Here is a 15,381-nt window from a genome sequence, read left to right as displayed (position 1 = left end):
AGAGAGCGAGAGGGAGACAAACCCACGCCTACACAAGACATTTTGTCACCCAAGCCAACCCTTGAAAAGGCTGCTTTGCAGAGCCAAAACAAGAAGAATGGTGCGTTTTGCAGCCGCCGCCCACTGCAATGAATCTGAATAACTCCTCCTTTAGGGCGCAAGCAACTCCCCTCCCCCTTGCAGTCTTTCCAATTCACGATACAAAAAGACGGACAGGACAGGTTGCCTGACTTTCCGTCACTGCCACCCTTTGCCATCCTTACCCGTAGAAAGCCCTTTCATCATCCCCAAACCCTAATCTTTTCCCTTTCCTTCCCAGCCCCCAAACCCTGCCCTCTGTACCTTTCTCACCACCCGCTTCCCTTCTCCTGTCATCCCCCTACCACCCGGGAAAAAAAGAGATTGCCCCCTCCTTCCACTAGCCCACCCTCCCACCCAAAGAACAACTTCTTCTGCGCAGCTTGTTTTCTAGGCAGCAGCGCTATTGTGATGTCATCGGGGGGCATTGTGACAAGCCGCCAGTGTTCCGTCTCTTCATGTTGTGCACAGTTCAAACGGAAAATACATCAACAGGCAGACTACAGAAAAGCTTACTATCAAAGGTTAGAGGGGGGCTTTCTCAGAGGGCTTTTTACAGTTTTTCTATTCCCAATTAGCCGTTTAAGTGTACTTATTGAAAGTAGTAATTCTTTCATAGGCCGCCCTTTCTTAGTATTTGACGTTCCTTATATTGCGGTATGAGGCTTCGCAGTAGGTTGCAAACATTCATCACCCATGACTGTCCCCAATTGAGCTCAGAAGCTCAATGTCTATCATGACCTCTCTTTTAGAATGTCCAAGAGCAAGCAAACTATTCCTCCAGGAGAGGGCGCCAACAGACTACTAAAGAGATCATCATTACTCAAAGAAAACCCCAAAAACCAATGCATGATAGGAATAAACAGGTAACTTTCTTTGGAGTGGAAGCGGAGAGATCGCACCAGATGCCAATTCTAGATGTTATCACACCTGTGGTCACTGCAGCAGCAGGTGAATCCACTTTGTCCAAAAGGGATCTATTCCATTCAATTGCAAATGATCTAGATAAGACAGAGAACTGCAGCACGGGGACATAGCCGAGTTGGTCAGGTTGAGTGGTGATGAGTTTGCTATTTGGATGAATAAAGAAAGTCAAAAGTGTGAAAGATAAAAAACAAAAGGAGGAAGTGTGAAAAGTGAATGGGCCAAATTGAGGTGCATATGAAGACGTATGCTTTCTTCCAATTCATTAAATCGGGCTAATATGAATCAGGTGAATTGAGTTCTGCTTTTGGAAACTGGGTTAAGAAGGGGTGCACCGTTCCTGGAGGTACTGCAATACCAGGTCAATGCGTGGAGTGGACAGAGCAAGCTCTTTTTCCATCTCCCTGTTCTAAAAATCCATTTAATATATGGTCCCCAGATAGGGGACGTATCAGATATTAAACTGATAAGAACAGATACTACACTTGATCTTAGCCAAAAGGCCGAGAAGCGATAACCAGAATTGGTTTGGGATCGAGTGGCACCCTGGCCTATGCCGGACACATCTTAGGGAGAGAGAGCGAGAGGGAGACAAACCCACGCCTACACAAGACATTTTGTCACCCAAGCCAACCCTTGAAAAGGCTGCTTTGCAGAGCCAAAACAAGAAGAATGGTGCGTTTTGCAGCCGCCGCCCACTGCAATGAATCTGAATAACTCCTCCTTTAGGGCGCAAGCAACTCCCCTCCCCCTTGCAGTCTTTCCAATTCACGATACAAAAAGACGGACAGGACAGGTTGCCTGACTTTCCGTCACTGCCACCCTTTGCCATCCTTACCCGTAGAAAGCCCTTTCATCATCCCCAAACCCTAATCTTTTCCCTTTCCTTCCCAGCCCCCAAACCCTGCCCTCTGTACCTTTCTCACCACCCGCTTCCCTTCTCCTGTCATCCCCCTACCACCCGGGAAAAAAAGAGATTGCCCCCTCCTTCCACTAGCCCACCCTCCCACCCAAAGAACAACTTCTTCTGCGCAGCTTGTTTTCTAGGCAGCAGCGCTATTGTGATGTCATCGGGGGGCATTGTGACAAGCCGCCAGTGTTCCGTCTCTTCATGTTGTGCACAGTTCAAACGGAAAATACATCAACAGGCAGACTACAGAAAAGCTTACTATCAAAGGTTAGAGGGGGGCTTTCTCAGAGGGCTTTTTACAGTTTTTCTATTCCCAATTAGCCGTTTAAGTGTACTTATTGAAAGTAGTAATTCTTTCATAGGCCGCCCTTTCTTAGTATTTGACGTTCCTTATATTGCGGTATGAGGCTTCGCAGTAGGTTGCAAACATTCATCACCCATGACTGTCCCCAATTGAGCTCAGAAGCTCAATGTCTATCATGACCTCTCTTTTAGAATGTCCAAGAGCAAGCAAACTATTCCTCCAGGAGAGGGCGCCAACAGACTACTAAAGAGATCATCATTACTCAAAGAAAACCCCAAAAACCAATGCATGATAGGAATAAACAGGTAACTTTCTTTGGAGTGGAAGCGGAGAGATCGCACCAGATGCCAATTCTAGATGTTATCACACCTGTGGTCACTGCAGCAGCAGGTGAATCCACTTTGTCCAAAAGGGATCTATTCCATTCAATTGCAAATGATCTAGATAAGACAGAGAACTGCAGCACGGGGACATAGCCGAGTTGGTCAGGTTGAGTGGTGATGAGTTTGCTATTTGGATGAATAAAGAAAGTCAAAAGTGTGAAAGATAAAAAACAAAAGGAGGAAGTGTGAAAAGTGAATGGGCCAAATTGAGGTGCATATGAAGACGTATGCTTTCTTCCAATTCATTAAATCGGGCTAATATGAATCAGGTGAATTGAGTTCTGCTTTTGGAAACTGGGTTAAGAAGGGGTGCACCGTTCCTGGAGGTACTGCAATACCAGGTCAATGCGTGGAGTGGACAGAGCAAGCTCTTTTTCCATCTCCCTGTTCTAAAAATCCATTTAATATATGGTCCCCAGATAGGGGACGTATCAGATATTAAACTGATAAGAACAGATACTACACTTGATCTTAGCCAAAAGGCCGAGAAGCGATAACCAGAATTGGTTTGGGCCTCGAGTGGCACCCTGGCCTATGCCGGACACATCTTAGGGAGAGAGAGCGAGAGGGAGACAAACCCACGCCTACACAAGACATTTTGTCACCCAAGCCAACCCTTGAAAAGGCTGCTTTGCAGAGCCAAAACAAGAAGAATGGTGCGTTTTGCAGCCGCCGCCCACTGCAATGAATCTGAATAACTCCTCCTTTAGGGCGCAAGCAACTCCCCTCCCCCTTGCAGTCTTTCCAATTCACGATACAAAAAGACGGACAGGACAGGTTGCCTGACTTTCCGTCACTGCCACCCTTTGCCATCCTTACCCGTAGAAAGCCCTTTCATCATCCCCAAACCCTAATCTTTTCCCTTTCCTTCCCAGCCCCCAAACCCTGCCCTCTGTACCTTTCTCACCACCCGCTTCCCTTCTCCTGTCATCCCCCTACCACCCGGGAAAAAAAGAGATTGCCCCCTCCTTCCACTAGCCCACCCTCCCACCCAAAGAACAACTTCTTCTGCGCAGCTTGTTTTCTAGGCAGCAGCGCTATTGTGATGTCATCGGGGGGCATTGTGACAAGCCGCCAGTGTTCCGTCTCTTCATGTTGTGCACAGTTCAAACGGAAAATACATCAACAGGCAGACTACAGAAAAGCTTACTATCAAAGGTTAGAGGGGGGCTTTCTCAGAGGGCTTTTTACAGTTTTTCTATTCCCAATTAGCCGTTTAAGTGTACTTATTGAAAGTAGTAATTCTTTCATAGGCCGCCCTTTCTTAGTATTTGACGTTCCTTATATTGCGGTATGAGGCTTCGCAGTAGGTTGCAAACATTCATCACCCATGACTGTCCCCAATTGAGCTCAGAAGCTCAATGTCTATCATGACCTCTCTTTTAGAATGTCCAAGAGCAAGCAAACTATTCCTCCAGGAGAGGGCGCCAACAGACTACTAAAGAGATCATCATTACTCAAAGAAAACCCCAAAAACCAATGCATGATAGGAATAAACAGGTAACTTTCTTTGGAGTGGAAGCGGAGAGATCGCACCAGATGCCAATTCTAGATGTTATCACACCTGTGGTCACTGCAGCAGCAGGTGAATCCACTTTGTCCAAAAGGGATCTATTCCATTCAATTGCAAATGATCTAGATAAGACAGAGAACTGCAGCACGGGGACATAGCCGAGTTGGTCAGGTTGAGTGGTGATGAGTTTGCTATTTGGATGAATAAAGAAAGTCAAAAGTGTGAAAGATAAAAAACAAAAGGAGGAAGTGTGAAAAGTGAATGGGCCAAATTGAGGTGCATATGAAGACGTATGCTTTCTTCCAATTCATTAAATCGGGCTAATATGAATCAGGTGAATTGAGTTCTGCTTTTGGAAACTGGGTTAAGAAGGGGTGCACCGTTCCTGGAGGTACTGCAATACCAGGTCAATGCGTGGAGTGGACAGAGCAAGCTCTTTTTCCATCTCCCTGTTCTAAAAATCCATTTAATATATGGTCCCCAGATAGGGGACGTATCAGATATTAAACTGATAAGAACAGATACTACACTTGATCTTAGCCAAAAGGCCGAGAAGCGATAACCAGAATTGGTTTGGGCCTCGAGTGGCACCCTGGCCTATGCCGGACACATCTTAGGGAGAGAGAGCGAGAGGGAGACAAACCCACGCCTACACAAGACATTTTGTCACCCAAGCCAACCCTTGAAAAGGCTGCTTTGCAGAGCCAAAACAAGAAGAATGGTGCGTTTTGCAGCCGCCGCCCACTGCAATGAATCTGAATAACTCCTCCTTTAGGGCGCAAGCAACTCCCCTCCCCCTTGCAGTCTTTCCAATTCACGATACAAAAAGACGGACAGGACAGGTTGCCTGACTTTCCGTCACTGCCACCCTTTGCCATCCTTACCCGTAGAAAGCCCTTTCATCATCCCCAAACCCTAATCTTTTCCCTTTCCTTCCCAGCCCCCAAACCCTGCCCTCTGTACCTTTCTCACCACCCGCTTCCCTTCTCCTGTCATCCCCCTACCACCCGGGAAAAAAAGAGATTGCCCCCTCCTTCCACTAGCCCACCCTCCCACCCAAAGAACAACTTCTTCTGCGCAGCTTGTTTTCTAGGCAGCAGCGCTATTGTGATGTCATCGGGGGGCATTGTGACAAGCCGCCAGTGTTCCGTCTCTTCATGTTGTGCACAGTTCAAACGGAAAATACATCAACAGGCAGACTACAGAAAAGCTTACTATCAAAGGTTAGAGGGGGGCTTTCTCAGAGGGCTTTTTACAGTTTTTCTATTCCCAATTAGCCGTTTAAGTGTACTTATTGAAAGTAGTAATTCTTTCATAGGCCGCCCTTTCTTAGTATTTGACGTTCCTTATATTGCGGTATGAGGCTTCGCAGTAGGTTGCAAACATTCATCACCCATGACTGTCCCCAATTGAGCTCAGAAGCTCAATGTCTATCATGACCTCTCTTTTAGAATGTCCAAGAGCAAGCAAACTATTCCTCCAGGAGAGGGCGCCAACAGACTACTAAAGAGATCATCATTACTCAAAGAAAACCCCAAAAACCAATGCATGATAGGAATAAACAGGTAACTTTCTTTGGAGTGGAAGCGGAGAGATCGCACCAGATGCCAATTCTAGATGTTATCACACCTGTGGTCACTGCAGCAGCAGGTGAATCCACTTTGTCCAAAAGGGATCTATTCCATTCAATTGCAAATGATCTAGATAAGACAGAGAACTGCAGCACGGGGACATAGCCGAGTTGGTCAGGTTGAGTGGTGATGAGTTTGCTATTTGGATGAATAAAGAAAGTCAAAAGTGTGAAAGATAAAAAACAAAAGGAGGAAGTGTGAAAAGTGAATGGGCCAAATTGAGGTGCATATGAAGACGTATGCTTTCTTCCAATTCATTAAATCGGGCTAATATGAATCAGGTGAATTGAGTTCTGCTTTTGGAAACTGGGTTAAGAAGGGGTGCACCGTTCCTGGAGGTACTGCAATACCAGGTCAATGCGTGGAGTGGACAGAGCAAGCTCTTTTTCCATCTCCCTGTTCTAAAAATCCATTTAATATATGGTCCCCAGATAGGGGACGTATCAGATATTAAACTGATAAGAACAGATACTACACTTGATCTTAGCCAAAAGGCCGAGAAGCGATAACCAGAATTGGTTTGGGCCTCGAGTGGCACCCTGGCCTATGCCGGACACATCTTAGGGAGAGAGAGCGAGAGGGAGACAAACCCACGCCTACACAAGACATTTTGTCACCCAAGCCAACCCTTGAAAAGGCTGCTTTGCAGAGCCAAAACAAGAAGAATGGTGCGTTTTGCAGCCGCCGCCCACTGCAATGAATCTGAATAACTCCTCCTTTAGGGCGCAAGCAACTCCCCTCCCCCTTGCAGTCTTTCCAATTCACGATACAAAAAGACGGACAGGACAGGTTGCCTGACTTTCCGTCACTGCCACCCTTTGCCATCCTTACCCGTAGAAAGCCCTTTCATCATCCCCAAACCCTAATCTTTTCCCTTTCCTTCCCAGCCCCCAAACCCTGCCCTCTGTACCTTTCTCACCACCCGCTTCCCTTCTCCTGTCATCCCCCTACCACCCGGGAAAAAAAGAGATTGCCCCCTCCTTCCACTAGCCCACCCTCCCACCCAAAGAACAACTTCTTCTGCGCAGCTTGTTTTCTAGGCAGCAGCGCTATTGTGATGTCATCGGGGGGCATTGTGACAAGCCGCCAGTGTTCCGTCTCTTCATGTTGTGCACAGTTCAAACGGAAAATACATCAACAGGCAGACTACAGAAAAGCTTACTATCAAAGGTTAGAGGGGGGCTTTCTCAGAGGGCTTTTTACAGTTTTTCTATTCCCAATTAGCCGTTTAAGTGTACTTATTGAAAGTAGTAATTCTTTCATAGGCCGCCCTTTCTTAGTATTTGACGTTCCTTATATTGCGGTATGAGGCTTCGCAGTAGGTTGCAAACATTCATCACCCATGACTGTCCCCAATTGAGCTCAGAAGCTCAATGTCTATCATGACCTCTCTTTTAGAATGTCCAAGAGCAAGCAAACTATTCCTCCAGGAGAGGGCGCCAACAGACTACTAAAGAGATCATCATTACTCAAAGAAAACCCCAAAAACCAATGCATGATAGGAATAAACAGGTAACTTTCTTTGGAGTGGAAGCGGAGAGATCGCACCAGATGCCAATTCTAGATGTTATCACACCTGTGGTCACTGCAGCAGCAGGTGAATCCACTTTGTCCAAAAGGGATCTATTCCATTCAATTGCAAATGATCTAGATAAGACAGAGAACTGCAGCACGGGGACATAGCCGAGTTGGTCAGGTTGAGTGGTGATGAGTTTGCTATTTGGATGAATAAAGAAAGTCAAAAGTGTGAAAGATAAAAAACAAAAGGAGGAAGTGTGAAAAGTGAATGGGCCAAATTGAGGTGCATATGAAGACGTATGCTTTCTTCCAATTCATTAAATCGGGCTAATATGAATCAGGTGAATTGAGTTCTGCTTTTGGAAACTGGGTTAAGAAGGGGTGCACCGTTCCTGGAGGTACTGCAATACCAGGTCAATGCGTGGAGTGGACAGAGCAAGCTCTTTTTCCATCTCCCTGTTCTAAAAATCCATTTAATATATGGTCCCCAGATAGGGGACGTATCAGATATTAAACTGATAAGAACAGATACTACACTTGATCTTAGCCAAAAGGCCGAGAAGCGATAACCAGAATTGGTTTGGGCCTCGAGTGGCACCCTGGCCTATGCCGGACACATCTTAGGGAGAGAGAGCGAGAGGGAGACAAACCCACGCCTACACAAGACATTTTGTCACCCAAGCCAACCCTTGAAAAGGCTGCTTTGCAGAGCCAAAACAAGAAGAATGGTGCGTTTTGCAGCCGCCGCCCACTGCAATGAATCTGAATAACTCCTCCTTTAGGGCGCAAGCAACTCCCCTCCCCCTTGCAGTCTTTCCAATTCACGATACAAAAAGACGGACAGGACAGGTTGCCTGACTTTCCGTCACTGCCACCCTTTGCCATCCTTACCCGTAGAAAGCCCTTTCATCATCCCCAAACCCTAATCTTTTCCCTTTCCTTCCCAGCCCCCAAACCCTGCCCTCTGTACCTTTCTCACCACCCGCTTCCCTTCTCCTGTCATCCCCCTACCACCCGGGAAAAAAAGAGATTGCCCCCTCCTTCCACTAGCCCACCCTCCCACCCAAAGAACAACTTCTTCTGCGCAGCTTGTTTTCTAGGCAGCAGCGCTATTGTGATGTCATCGGGGGGCATTGTGACAAGCCGCCAGTGTTCCGTCTCTTCATGTTGTGCACAGTTCAAACGGAAAATACATCAACAGGCAGACTACAGAAAAGCTTACTATCAAAGGTTAGAGGGGGGCTTTCTCAGAGGGCTTTTTACAGTTTTTCTATTCCCAATTAGCCGTTTAAGTGTACTTATTGAAAGTAGTAATTCTTTCATAGGCCGCCCTTTCTTAGTATTTGACGTTCCTTATATTGCGGTATGAGGCTTCGCAGTAGGTTGCAAACATTCATCACCCATGACTGTCCCCAATTGAGCTCAGAAGCTCAATGTCTATCATGACCTCTCTTTTAGAATGTCCAAGAGCAAGCAAACTATTCCTCCAGGAGAGGGCGCCAACAGACTACTAAAGAGATCATCATTACTCAAAGAAAACCCCAAAAACCAATGCATGATAGGAATAAACAGGTAACTTTCTTTGGAGTGGAAGCGGAGAGATCGCACCAGATGCCAATTCTAGATGTTATCACACCTGTGGTCACTGCAGCAGCAGGTGAATCCACTTTGTCCAAAAGGGATCTATTCCATTCAATTGCAAATGATCTAGATAAGACAGAGAACTGCAGCACGGGGACATAGCCGAGTTGGTCAGGTTGAGTGGTGATGAGTTTGCTATTTGGATGAATAAAGAAAGTCAAAAGTGTGAAAGATAAAAAACAAAAGGAGGAAGTGTGAAAAGTGAATGGGCCAAATTGAGGTGCATATGAAGACGTATGCTTTCTTCCAATTCATTAAATCGGGCTAATATGAATCAGGTGAATTGAGTTCTGCTTTTGGAAACTGGGTTAAGAAGGGGTGCACCGTTCCTGGAGGTACTGCAATACCAGGTCAATGCGTGGAGTGGACAGAGCAAGCTCTTTTTCCATCTCCCTGTTCTAAAAATCCATTTAATATATGGTCCCCAGATAGGGGACGTATCAGATATTAAACTGATAAGAACAGATACTACACTTGATCTTAGCCAAAAGGCCGAGAAGCGATAACCAGAATTGGTTTGGGCCTCGAGTGGCACCCTGGCCTATGCCGGACACATCTTAGGGAGAGAGAGCGAGAGGGAGACAAACCCACGCCTACACAAGACATTTTGTCACCCAAGCCAACCCTTGAAAAGGCTGCTTTGCAGAGCCAAAACAAGAAGAATGGTGCATTTTGCAGCCGCCGCCCACTGCAATGAATCTGAATAACTCCTCCTTTAGGGCGCAAGCAACTCCCCTCCCCCTTGCAGTCTTTCCAATTCACGATACAAAAAGACGGACAGGACAGGTTGCCTGACTTTCCGTCACTGCCACCCTTTGCCATCCTTACCCGTAGAAAGCCCTTTCATCATCCCCAAACCCTAATCTTTTCCCTTTCCTTCCCAGCCCCCAAACCCTGCCCTCTGTACCTTTCTCACCACCCGCTTCCCTTCTCCTGTCATCCCCCTACCACCCGGGAAAAAAAGAGATTGCCCCCTCCTTCCACTAGCCCACCCTCCCACCCAAAGAACAACTTCTTCTGCGCAGCTTGTTTTCTAGGCAGCAGCGCTATTGTGATGTCATCGGGGGGCATTGTGACAAGCCGCCAGTGTTCCGTCTCTTCATGTTGTGCACAGTTCAAACGGAAAATACATCAACAGGCAGACTACAGAAAAGCTTACTATCAAAGGTTAGAGGGGGGCTTTCTCAGAGGGCTTTTTACAGTTTTTCTATTCCCAATTAGCCGTTTAAGTGTACTTATTGAAAGTAGTAATTCTTTCATAGGCCGCCCTTTCTTAGTATTTGACGTTCCTTATATTGCGGTATGAGGCTTCGCAGTAGGTTGCAAACATTCATCACCCATGACTGTCCCCAATTGAGCTCAGAAGCTCAATGTCTATCATGACCTCTCTTTTAGAATGTCCAAGAGCAAGCAAACTATTCCTCCAGGAGAGGGCGCCAACAGACTACTAAAGAGATCATCATTACTCAAAGAAAACCCCAAAAACCAATGCATGATAGGAATAAACAGGTAACTTTCTTTGGAGTGGAAGCGGAGAGATCGCACCAGATGCCAATTCTAGATGTTATCACACCTGTGGTCACTGCAGCAGCAGGTGAATCCACTTTGTCCAAAAGGGATCTATTCCATTCAATTGCAAATGATCTAGATAAGACAGAGAACTGCAGCACGGGGACATAGCCGAGTTGGTCAGGTTGAGTGGTGATGAGTTTGCTATTTGGATGAATAAAGAAAGTCAAAAGTGTGAAAGATAAAAAACAAAAGGAGGAAGTGTGAAAAGTGAATGGGCCAAATTGAGGTGCATATGAAGACGTATGCTTTCTTCCAATTCATTAAATCGGGCTAATATGAATCAGGTGAATTGAGTTCTGCTTTTGGAAACTGGGTTAAGAAGGGGTGCACCGTTCCTGGAGGTACTGCAATACCAGGTCAATGCGTGGAGTGGACAGAGCAAGCTCTTTTTCCATCTCCCTGTTCTAAAAATCCATTTAATATATGGTCCCCAGATAGGGGACGTATCAGATATTAAACTGATAAGAACAGATTTTGATTTAATGAAGCTTTCCAAAGCACCGCAAAAATGCATGACCGAAGTCACACCAAAAACAGTGCAAAGGCTAGGATTCATGTGGACCCCTCCGTGAGAAGAGGATCCCCAAAAATCAACCCCGTCCCTCCGAGCCAGAAGGCCACAGCGAGGGTCAGGGATCTTCGGTGCTCCCCCAAGCCAAAGCCTGGTTGAGCCTTGTTGTTGCTCCCAGCGTCCACCGAGGCATCTTACCCAAGTGGAGTAGGGAGCTACTAGTCGTTGGTTTCGCAGCCGAGACTGCCCGGACCGTCAACCGGTGTTGGTTTCTCAGCCCAAGGCTGACCGGACCTCCAACCGGGTGTTGGTTTCTCAGCCCAAGGCTGACCGGACCTCCAACCGGGTGTTGGTTTCTCAGCCCAAGGCTAACCGGACCTCCAACCGGGTGTTGGTTTCTCAGCCAAAGCTGACCCGGACCTCCAACCGGGTGTTGGTTTCTCAGCCCAAAGCTGACCGGACCTCCGACCGGGATTATGAAAATTCCCTTCTTAGCCAGAAGGCCGGGATAGGGCAATATGCTTGGAAAGTATGAATAGGCAAGGCGCGGCGTGCGACAGAGTCTGAGGCTTACCAGGGTCCCAACCTAGCAAGTTCAGACTCCCTCCAGGGTGTCCATTCCTGGGGCACATTGCACCATAACCCTCACACTTACTCAGTCTAATAACCTCGATCCTGGTAGGGCCATGGTTTCCTCTAGATGGATATACTATCCTCCCAAAGTACTAACAAGCGCAACCTTCCAGTGTGCATTGCATCATTGTACTAAGGTGGCCGGAGCCTTAAACCACCTTTTCGAAAGATACTACACTTGATCTTAGCCAAAAGGCCGAGAAGCGATAACCAGAATTGGTTTGGGCCTCGAGTGGCACCCTGGCCTATGCCGGACACATCTTAGGGAGAGAGAGCGAGAGGGAGACAAACCCACGCCTACACAAGACATTTTGTCACCCAAGCCAACCCTTGAAAAGGCTGCTTTGCAGAGCCAAAACAAGAAGAATGGTGCGTTTTGCAGCCGCCGCCCACTGCAATGAATCTGAATAACTCCTCCTTTAGGGCGCAAGCAACTCCCCTCCCCCTTGCAGTCTTTCCAATTCACGATACAAAAAGACGGACAGGACAGGTTGCCTGACTTTCCGTCACTGCCACCCTTTGCCATCCTTACCCGTAGAAAGCCCTTTCATCATCCCCAAACCCTAATCTTTTCCCTTTCCTTCCCAGCCCCCAAACCCTGCCCTCTGTACCTTTCTCACCACCCGCTTCCCTTCTCCTGTCATCCCCCTACCACCCGGGAAAAAAAGAGATTGCCCCCTCCTTCCACTAGCCCACCCTCCCACCCAAAGAACAACTTCTTCTGCGCAGCTTGTTTTCTAGGCAGCAGCGCTATTGTGATGTCATCGGGGGGCATTGTGACAAGCCGCCAGTGTTCCGTCTCTTCATGTTGTGCACAGTTCAAACGGAAAATACATCAACAGGCAGACTACAGAAAAGCTTACTATCAAAGGTTAGAGGGGGGCTTTCTCAGAGGGCTTTTTACAGTTTTTCTATTCCCAATTAGCCGTTTAAGTGTACTTATTGAAAGTAGTAATTCTTTCATAGGCCGCCCTTTCTTAGTATTTGACGTTCCTTATATTGCGGTATGAGGCTTCGCAGTAGGTTGCAAACATTCATCACCCATGACTGTCCCCAATTGAGCTCAGAAGCTCAATGTCTATCATGACCTCTCTTTTAGAATGTCCAAGAGCAAGCAAACTATTCCTCCAGGAGAGGGCGCCAACAGACTACTAAAGAGATCATCATTACTCAAAGAAAACCCCAAAAACCAATGCATGATAGGAATAAACAGGTAACTTTCTTTGGAGTGGAAGCGGAGAGATCGCACCAGATGCCAATTCTAGATGTTATCACACCTGTGGTCACTGCAGCAGCAGGTGAATCCACTTTGTCCAAAAGGGATCTATTCCATTCAATTGCAAATGATCTAGATAAGACAGAGAACTGCAGCACGGGGACATAGCCGAGTTGGTCAGGTTGAGTGGTGATGAGTTTGCTATTTGGATGAATAAAGAAAGTCAAAAGTGTGAAAGATAAAAAACAAAAGGAGGAAGTGTGAAAAGTGAATGGGCCAAATTGAGGTGCATATGAAGACGTATGCTTTCTTCCAATTCATTAAATCGGGCTAATATGAATCAGGTGAATTGAGTTCTGCTTTTGGAAACTGGGTTAAGAAGGGGTGCACCGTTCCTGGAGGTACTGCAATACCAGGTCAATGCGTGGAGTGGACAGAGCAAGCTCTTTTTCCATCTCCCTGTTCTAAAAATCCATTTAATATATGGTCCCCAGATAGGGGACGTATCAGATATTAAACTGATAAGAACAGATACTACACTTGATCTTAGCCAAAAGGCCGAGAAGCGATAACCAGAATTGGTTTGGGCCTCGAGTGGCACCCTGGCCTATGCCGGACACATCTTAGGGAGAGAGAGCGAGAGGGAGACAAACCCACGCCTACACAAGACATTTTGTCACCCAAGCCAACCCTTGAAAAGGCTGCTTTGCAGAGCCAAAACAAGAAGAATGGTGCGTTTTGCAGCCGCCGCCCACTGCAATGAATCTGAATAACTCCTCCTTTAGGGCGCAAGCAACTCCCCTCCCCCTTGCAGTCTTTCCAATTCACGATACAAAAAGACGGACAGGACAGGTTGCCTGACTTTCCGTCACTGCCACCCTTTGCCATCCTTACCCGTAGAAAGCCCTTTCATCATCCCCAAACCCTAATCTTTTCCCTTTCCTTCCCAGCCCCCAAACCCTGCCCTCTGTACCTTTCTCACCACCCGCTTCCCTTCTCCTGTCATCCCCCTACCACCCGGGAAAAAAAGAGATTGCCCCCTCCTTCCACTAGCCCACCCTCCCACCCAAAGAACAACTTCTTCTGCGCAGCTTGTTTTCTAGGCAGCAGCGCTATTGTGATGTCATCGGGGGGCATTGTGACAAGCCGCCAGTGTTCCGTCTCTTCATGTTGTGCACAGTTCAAACGGAAAATACATCAACAGGCAGACTACAGAAAAGCTTACTATCAAAGGTTAGAGGGGGGCTTTCTCAGAGGGCTTTTTACAGTTTTTCTATTCCCAATTAGCCGTTTAAGTGTACTTATTGAAAGTAGTAATTCTTTCATAGGCCGCCCTTTCTTAGTATTTGACGTTCCTTATATTGCGGTATGAGGCTTCGCAGTAGGTTGCAAACATTCATCACCCATGACTGTCCCCAATTGAGCTCAGAAGCTCAATGTCTATCATGACCTCTCTTTTAGAATGTCCAAGAGCAAGCAAACTATTCCTCCAGGAGAGGGCGCCAACAGACTACTAAAGAGATCATCATTACTCAAAGAAAACCCCAAAAACCAATGCATGATAGGAATAAACAGGTAACTTTCTTTGGAGTGGAAGCGGAGAGATCGCACCAGATGCCAATTCTAGATGTTATCACACCTGTGGTCACTGCAGCAGCAGGTGAATCCACTTTGTCCAAAAGGGATCTATTCCATTCAATTGCAAATGATCTAGATAAGACAGAGAACTGCAGCACGGGGACATAGCCGAGTTGGTCAGGTTGAGTGGTGATGAGTTTGCTATTTGGATGAATAAAGAAAGTCAAAAGTGTGAAAGATAAAAAACAAAAGGAGGAAGTGTGAAAAGTGAATGGGCCAAATTGAGGTGCATATGAAGACGTATGCTTTCTTCCAATTCATTAAATCGGGCTAATATGAATCAGGTGAATTGAGTTCTGCTTTTGGAAACTGGGTTAAGAAGGGGTGCACCGTTCCTGGAGGTACTGCAATACCAGGTCAATGCGTGGAGTGGACAGAGCAAGCTCTTTTTCCATCTCCCTGTTCTAAAAATCCATTTAATATATGGTCCCCAGATAGGGGACGTATCAGATATTAAACTGATAAGAACAGATTTTTGATTTAACAGCATCTTTATTATCATGCACTACTCACAAAAAGGTAACAAACCGTGTACAGTGCCGCAGCCCCGTACACACAGAACTATACAATCCTTCTTACATAGCCATAGAGTGCGACGCACTAAACTATGCATCACACTCCTATGCTTATCCATAACACTCAAGCTGAAAGAAAAAGTTAGACAATAAATAACGACGAACCGGCGATTGGGGGATGGGGGTAGGGGAAAAGGGGGATAGGTTGGGGAAATCACAGGCCCGAAGCTTTATTGAAAGACGCACATAACGGGAAAAGGAGGGAGGGGGCATGGAAGAGGTCTAAACCTCCTCCTCGGCGCTGTCGTCCGGACTGTCCATGATGGAATAGTCTCTGAGCAGGCTGTGGATCAGCTTGCGGCAATCCTGGATAGACATCCTCTCCCTCTTCAAG

At 46.7% G+C, this 15,381-nt stretch overlaps 8 non-coding genes and 2 pseudogenes across 8 annotated transcripts; all 10 read right to left on the bottom strand.

The window, feature by feature from the left end:
• Nucleotides 1-1,326: 1,326 nt before the first annotated feature.
• Nucleotides 1,327-1,517, bottom strand: LOC142260915 (U2 spliceosomal RNA). Its single transcript, XR_012728763.1, has one exon. It is a non-coding gene; the product is annotated as a U2 spliceosomal RNA (small nuclear RNA).
• A 1,386-nt stretch (nt 1,518-2,903) lies between these two features.
• On the bottom strand, nt 2,904-3,094 carry LOC142260903 (U2 spliceosomal RNA). The gene has a single exon (XR_012728752.1). It is a non-coding gene; the product is annotated as a U2 spliceosomal RNA (small nuclear RNA).
• A 1,387-nt stretch (nt 3,095-4,481) lies between these two features.
• Nucleotides 4,482-4,672, bottom strand: LOC142260891 (U2 spliceosomal RNA). Its single transcript, XR_012728742.1, has one exon. It is a non-coding gene; the product is annotated as a U2 spliceosomal RNA (small nuclear RNA).
• Nucleotides 4,673-6,059: 1,387 nt separating this feature from the next.
• Nucleotides 6,060-6,250, bottom strand: LOC142260879 (U2 spliceosomal RNA). Its single transcript, XR_012728732.1, has one exon. It is a non-coding gene; the product is annotated as a U2 spliceosomal RNA (small nuclear RNA).
• Nucleotides 6,251-7,637: 1,387 nt separating this feature from the next.
• Nucleotides 7,638-7,828, bottom strand: LOC142260867 (U2 spliceosomal RNA). Its single transcript, XR_012728721.1, has one exon. It is a non-coding gene; the product is annotated as a U2 spliceosomal RNA (small nuclear RNA).
• A 1,387-nt stretch (nt 7,829-9,215) lies between these two features.
• On the bottom strand, nt 9,216-9,406 carry LOC142260855 (U2 spliceosomal RNA). Its single transcript, XR_012728713.1, has one exon. It is a non-coding gene; the product is annotated as a U2 spliceosomal RNA (small nuclear RNA).
• A 1,387-nt stretch (nt 9,407-10,793) lies between these two features.
• Nucleotides 10,794-10,988, bottom strand: LOC142260873 (U2 spliceosomal RNA). The gene has a single exon (XR_012728727.1). It is a non-coding gene; the product is annotated as a U2 spliceosomal RNA (small nuclear RNA).
• A 696-nt stretch (nt 10,989-11,684) lies between these two features.
• On the bottom strand, nt 11,685-11,826 carry LOC142260994 (U2 spliceosomal RNA; annotated as a pseudogene).
• Nucleotides 11,827-13,213: 1,387 nt separating this feature from the next.
• LOC142260843 (U2 spliceosomal RNA) lies at nt 13,214-13,404 on the bottom strand. The gene has a single exon (XR_012728711.1). It is a non-coding gene; the product is annotated as a U2 spliceosomal RNA (small nuclear RNA).
• Nucleotides 13,405-14,791: 1,387 nt separating this feature from the next.
• Nucleotides 14,792-14,995, bottom strand: LOC142260852 (U2 spliceosomal RNA; annotated as a pseudogene).
• Nucleotides 14,996-15,381: the final 386 nt, after the last annotated feature.

The sequence above is a fragment of the Anomaloglossus baeobatrachus genome, unplaced genomic scaffold (genome assembly GCF_048569485.1).
Source record: "Anomaloglossus baeobatrachus isolate aAnoBae1 unplaced genomic scaffold, aAnoBae1.hap1 Scaffold_201, whole genome shotgun sequence".
NCBI classification, from domain to species: Eukaryota; Metazoa; Chordata; class Amphibia; order Anura; family Aromobatidae; genus Anomaloglossus; species Anomaloglossus baeobatrachus.
The sequence above is the reverse complement of the archived record's forward strand: the minus strand, read 5'-3'. Positions and strand labels throughout refer to the sequence as shown.